Raw genomic sequence first — 7,017 nt, forward strand, 5'->3', positions numbered from 1 at the left:
TTTTTCTTTCCTTTCTAATTCCTTTCTCTCTATTTTTTCTTTCCAATCAAACATAGCCTAAGTCCTCCTTTTTACTTCTACTCCAAAATTTTAATTTTACCTAATTTAACTTATATTCGTATAGAAATGCTTTTGAGAAGGCCATGACATTGGTAAAGACAGATCATGCTACACACCTCTCTATAGGGGCATCAGACCTCTCTCTTATTTCAGAGGTCAAAGTTTGGATATAGATGATTGGTGAGGGGAAGCGTGGCAGGGTGTATGTCGGCGTACGTTGCGTCAACACTAGCACAATGCCACACTTCATAGAGGAAGGGGCACCGCACCATAGGATTTCTCTAATACCAGTGGGCCAAGCTCGAGGGACAGGAAGCTTACCCGGTAACCGGAGCACCACAAGGAATAGCATATATCCACCTTACGGTTCCCACAAATCCAACCAATCTCAATCTGCAGCATCAGTCAACACTCAATTAATTTCATAAGACACTACAAGAAAACATCTCTATTGCCACGCTTCAAAAAGATGAAAAAGCGTGGTGATAGCTTTTTGCCATTCTTTTTGAGCTGCCGCCACGCTTTTGAAAGTGTCACATCTGCAAGCGTGGTGGTTGCTCTATCGCCATGCTTTTGGTGACCTATTGCCACGTTTTTTTTGCCACGCTTTTTTCAAATGGCCACCTTAAAAGTGTGGCTGTATGTGAGAGATATGGCCACGCTTTAAAAACGTGGCCATATGTGAAATATGGCCACACTTTTAAAGCATCGTGAGAGAGAGATATGGCCATGCTTTTGAAGCATCACGATAGCGAGATACGGCCACGCTTTTAAAGCGTGGCGATAGTCAGTGATACGGCCACACTTTAAAAGCGTGGCAATATCCTTATAAAATTAAAAAAATTCATTTTTTCTTATTTCTACCTTCACCGCTGCAAAATATAAATTTTCAGTCCTTTTTTATTACCAAACCTATAAATATAGTATTCAATTTTTATTACAAGACAAATCAAACAATATTTAGTGAGATATATAATTTTTGTTATAATTATTTTATACATTAAAAAATTAATACTCAAATTCAAAATAAATCTCTAAGTTCAAATTCCAAAACTAAAAACTAAAGAAAAATACAGAAACAGTACAACTTAAAACCTAAGACCTTTGTTGTTCCTCTTTCCTCTAGCCCTCTTAAACTTCCTTCCCTTAGATCATACATAATTGTTTCTGGAACATTTGTGAACTTTTTAACCTGCAAAAGATGGAAAAAAACAGATATAAAATTGATAAATTATTTTGAAGCTTCACTTTCCATTCTAGGCAATCACTAGCTTTATTTTCTTTTAGCCTATTACTTAAAGTCGCAAACCAAAACATGTGATATCTTGTAAAAAAACTTTAAAAGAAGATTAAAGAATAAAAGAAAAGGAAACAAGCATTATTACCAGAAGTCCTCCTCCAACAAGGAAAGCCAATATGAATTCCTTTGATCGAAAAACATGCCAGAGTTTGGCATTATTCCTTTTCTAGTGGTCTTGCTCTGATTGAGCTGTGAGGAAATCAACTTCATCCTCTAAGCGAGTAAGATCATATATAAATCTTAGAAAACACATCATCTGCTTAATTTTTCCTATTCTGTACATGAAAACAAAATCGCAAGATGCTTTCCTAAACAAGTAGCTTTCAAAAGTAGCATTTTTGACACAACTCTCAAAGCAATTGTGTACCTTTATAAATATCCATCTTGGGATTCAGAAAGAAAGAGCATGCAAACAAACTAAACAATTGCTAGCACACTTGATACTCCGAGTCACAAACCACCATTTTCTTTCATTCTCAAGTCCCATAAAGTCAGCTGCAATTATATTAAATGAAGAAGTTCAGAAATAGATTCCAATAGAAGGTATAAGGAAGAACTCATTATGACAATAAAGCATTAAAGAAACTATTGATGAGCGGATATTTTATGCGCTTTTTGGCATCATTTTCATATAGTATTTAGCATATTTTGTTTAGTTTTTATTAAGTTTTTATAGGTTTTAGTGTTAAATTCACATTTTTAGATTCTACTTTGAGTTTTTGTGTTTTTTTACAATTTCAGATAATTTTTGGCTAAAATTGAGAGGCTAGAGAAAAAATCTGATTCAGAGACAGAGGAAGTACTTTTTTAGAGCTACAGAAGTCCAAATGGAGTGTTCTTAACGACTATGGAAATTTAACTTCTAGAGCTTTCTAGAAATGTATAATAGTTTATACTTTGCTTCAGATTAGAAGGCCCAAAACTGGCGTCCAACGCCAGCCTCCTACCCTCTTCCAGGCGTCCAGCGCCCACAGAGCAAAGACCAGCATCCAAACACCCAGAGAGGACCTCCTAGCTAGCGTTCAATGCCCTAGAGACCCCATAGCACGTGGATCTCATCAAAGCTCAGCCCAAACACTCACCAAGTTGGCCCCAGAAGTGGATTTTAGCACTAAAAATAATGTTTTACCCTTACTAGTCATTGTTTAGTATTTAAGGTATTAGATTTATGTTATTCGAACACTTTTACAATACCTTTACCATAATTTCAAATTCATCATTGTATTTCCTTTTAGCATGAGTTTCTAAACCTCCTAGGTTGAGGGGAGGAGCCCTGATGAATCCTATGAATTAAAAAAAGTATTACTCTCTCTTTGATCCGTGTTTGATTAATTCTAAGATGTATATTCGTTCTTCAACATGGTGAATAGGATGATCAGTGACAATCATCTCTATTCATCATACTAATACAAACGTGCGTAACAAACACCCGTGTCTACGTGGGTTCGTGTGAATACTTCAGTGGAAAGCATGAACCGCCAGCTTGATTATACATCTCTCAGACAGCTAATCCACGACTTCGTTGGGGACTTCTCGAGACACCAGTTCAGCCGATTTACGGGGAGATTATGGTCTCTGTGGTAGGGGCTAGAACCCAAAGGTGCAGTATTCTCTGATCCGGAGAAGATCCGACCTTGTCTGTAGCATTTTGAGTAGGATCATTAAGGAGAATGGACTGTACGAGCTTCTCCCTCAAGCAGAGATGGATCTACACTAATCCTGTGGTTCAGATCCGGAGGAGTATTGACGACCTTTCAATAAAGGCGTTGATCACATACAACCTGCCATTGAAGAAATCATTCACAAGCAAAGAAGACAGTAATGCCAGAGTTAATTCAGCAAGACAAAGCAACTCCAATCCTTAACCATATCCATATTACTGATTTTAATTTCTACAATATTGCCTTTGCATCAATCCAACTGAATTCTGATTTGCCTGACTAAGACTGGTGCATGAAATTGTGATCCCTGGTAATGGCTCCAAAAACTTGGTGCTCTAATCTTAATTCATAATTTGTCACAACTTCGATACAACTAACCAGCAATTGCACTGGGTCTTCCAAGTAATAAAACCTTACGTGAGTAAGGGTCGATCCCACAAAGATTGTTGGTATGAAGCAAGCTATGGTCATCTTGTAAATCTCAGTCAGGCGGATATCAAATGGTTATGGATTTTTCGAATAATAATAATAAATAAACAGAAAATAAAGATAGAAATACTTATGTAAATCATTGGTGAGAATTTCAGATAAGCGTATAGAGATGCTTTCGTTCCTCTGATCTTTGCTTTCCTGCTGTCTTCATCCAATCATTCCTACTCCTTTCCATGGCAAGCTTTATATAAGGCATCACCGTTGTCAATGGCTACATCCCATCCTCTCTGTGAAAAAGGTCCAAATGCTCTGTCACGGCACGGCTAATCATCTGGAGGTTCTCGATCATACTGGAATAGGATTCACCCTCCTTTTGTGTCTGTCACTACGCCCAGCACTCACGAGTTTGAAGTTCTTCACAGCCATCCCTTCCCAGATCCTACTCGGAATACCACAGACAAGGTTTAGACTTTCTGGATCTCAGGAATGGCCATCCATGGGTTCTAACTTATACCACGAAGATTCCAATATCTCGGACTCGGTCCTCTGTATTGGATATCCAAGAGATACTCATTCTAGCTTGTTTGCATGTAGAACGGAAGTGTTTGTCAGGAACGCGTTCATAAGTGAGAATGATGATTAGCGTCACATAATCATCACATTCATCATGTTCTTGGGTGCGAATGGATATCTTAGAAGCGGAATAAGTTGAATTGAATATAAAACAGTAGTACTTTGCATTAAATCATGAGGAACAGCAGAGCTCCACACCTTAATCTATCGAGTGCAGAAACTCTACCATTGAAAAATACATAAGTGAAAATGGAGTTCATTGGTCTCGGCCCCAGAGGGGAACCGGAGAAACCAAGACTGTGAATACAATGATAAAAAGTTCTATATATACTAGACTAGCTACTAGGGTTTACAGAAGTAAGTAATTGATGCATAAATTCACTTTTGGGACCTACTTGGTGTGTACTTGGGCTGAGCTTGAAGTTTACACGTGCAGAGGCTTCTTTTGGAGTTGAACACCAAGTTGTAACGTGTTTTTGGCGTTCAACTCTGGTTTGTGACGTGTTTCTGGCGTTTAACTCCAGACTGCAGCGTAGAACTGGCGTTCAACGCCCTTTTGCATCGTCTAAACTTGGGCAAAGTATGGACTATTATATATTTCTGGAAGGACCTGGATGTCTACTTTCCAACGCCGTTGAGAGCGCGCCATTTGGAGTTCTGTAGCTCCAGAAAATCCACTTTGAGTGCAGGGAGGTCAGAATCCAACAGCATCAGCAGTCCTTCTTCAACCTCTGAATCTGATTTTTGCTCAAGTCCCTCAATTTCAGCCAGAAAATACCTGAAATCATAGAAAAACACACAAACTCATAGTAAAGTCTAGAAATGTAAATTTAACATAAAAACTAATAAAAACATCCCTAAAAATAACTAGATCCTACTAAAAACATACTAAAAACAATGCCAAAAAGCGTATAAATTATCCGCTCATCAAAGACCTGCAAGATAACCATAGCTTGCTTCAAACCACAATCCTCGTGGGATCAACCCTGACTCTCTTAGGTATTACTTAGACGACCCAGTGCACTTGCTAGTACAGTTGTACGAAGGTGTGGGATTCGTGCACCAAGTTTTTAGCGCTGTTGCCGGAGATTGTTCGAGTTTGGACAAACTGACAGATTGTCTTGCTCCCTAGATCAGGTAATTTTTATTTTATTTGAGTCTTTCAATTTTTGTTTCCTTTTTCTTTTTTTTTTCAAAAAATTTACAAACTTTTTCAAAAAAAAAAATTCTTTTCTTTGGTTAATCTTAGTTCTTGGTTTGAGTCTTTCCTGTTTTCTATTTTTCAATTCCAAAAATTTTAAAACTTCTTCAAAAACCTTTTTCAAAAATTTTTATTTTCTTTATTAGATCTTTGTTTTTGGTTTGAGTCTTTTTGTTTTTGTTCTTGGTAATTTTCAAAATTTTGAGTCTTTCTTTCTAAAATTTTTCAAAAATATTTTCTTTGGTTAAATGTTGTGTCAAATTTTTAAGTTTGGGGTCTTCTTGTGTTTCTCTTTTAATTTTTCAAAAATTTGTGTTTAGTTTTCTAAAAATTTTAAGTTTGGTGTTCTTTATATGTTCTTGTGTTCTTTGAGTTTTTTAGTCTTGGTCTTGGTGTTCTTGTCAATCTTCAAAGTGTTCTTGTGTTTTCTTTTTATTTTGATCCTAAAATTTTTAAGTTTGGTGTCCCTTGGTGTTTTTACTTCGAATTTTCGAAAACTTGGGCCATTAGATCTAAAAATTTTAAGTTCTGTGTCTTTTACTTGTTTTTCTCTTTCCTCATTAAATTTAAAAAACTCAAAAAAATACCTTTTCTATCTTAAAACTAACTTAATTTTGGAAATTAGCATTAAAAATTCAGATTTTAATTTCAAAACTTTTATCTTATCTTATCTTAGTTTCAATTTTCAAAAAAAAATCAAATCTTTCCAAAATAAAAAATCTTATCTTTTTCAAAATCTTATCTTTTTCAAAATTCAAAATTCAAATTTCAACTTTTCAAAATTTAAAACTTCACAATTTCAAAATTCAAACTTTAAAATCAAATCTTTTTCAAAATCAAACTTCAAAATCTTATCTTTTTAAACTCTTTTTCAAAACTTTTTTGTTTCTTATCTTATCTTTTCTAATCTCAAATTTTAAAATTAAATCTTTCTTAAATCTTTTTAATTTCTTTCCTTATTTTGTTTTCAAATTTGTAAATTCAATTCTTTTCTTACCTTATTTTATTTTCAAATCCTTTCTTAATTAATTACATATCTTCTCTCTCTTCTTTCTCAAAACTTCCTAACTAACTCTTTTCTCTCTCAATTTTTGAAAACTCTTTCTTCTTCTCTCTCTTCTATTTTTGAAAATTCACTAACTAATTTTTAATTCTTTTTCAATTATTAACTTAATTTTTGAAATTAATTAATAAATAAAATAAAAACAAAAATATTTTAATTCTTGTTTATCTCTTTTATTTTTACTTCTTCTCATCTCTATTTATATTATTCGAATTCTACTTCTCTCTCATCCTCCATCTTCACTTTTCTATCTTCTACTTCTTTCTTCACATCTCACTGGAAGCTCTTGGTCCAAGTACCACAAAAAGCTTTCTTCCTTTCTTTCTTTTTTTCTCTTCTTGTTTATGACCAGGAACAAGGATAAAGAACCCCTCTTAGATCTTGATCCTAAACCTAAAAGGACTCTGAAGAAGAGCTTACAACAATTTAGAGCACTTCCAGAAGAAATCGTTCAGAAAACTTTGAACAAGAAATAGGAGACATGGCCGAACCTAAAGGTGATGCCAGAAAGGTTCTTGGTGACTTCACCATGCCCACCTCTGACTTTTATGGTAGAAGCATCTCTGTACCTGCCATTGGAGCTAATAATTTTGAGCTTAAGCCTCAGTTAGTCTCTCTTCTGTAGCAAAACTACAAATTCCATGGACTTCTAATGGAAGATCCACATCAGTTCTTAGCTGAATTCTTATAGATCTGTGATACTATAAAGACTAATAGAAAAAAAACT

At 35.0% G+C, this 7,017-nt stretch overlaps 1 long non-coding RNA gene across 1 annotated transcript; it reads right to left on the reverse strand.

The window, feature by feature from the left end:
- LOC110265512 lies at window positions 1,162-1,477 on the reverse strand. Its single transcript, XR_002351657.1, has 2 exons — window positions 1,446-1,477; window positions 1,162-1,252 (listed from the first exon to the last, which is right to left on the reverse strand). It is a non-coding gene; the product is annotated as an uncharacterized LOC110265512 (long non-coding RNA).

This window comes from Arachis ipaensis, chromosome B08 (assembly GCF_000816755.2).
Source record: "Arachis ipaensis cultivar K30076 chromosome B08, Araip1.1, whole genome shotgun sequence".
Lineage (NCBI taxonomy): Eukaryota > Viridiplantae > Streptophyta > Magnoliopsida > Fabales > Fabaceae > Arachis > Arachis ipaensis.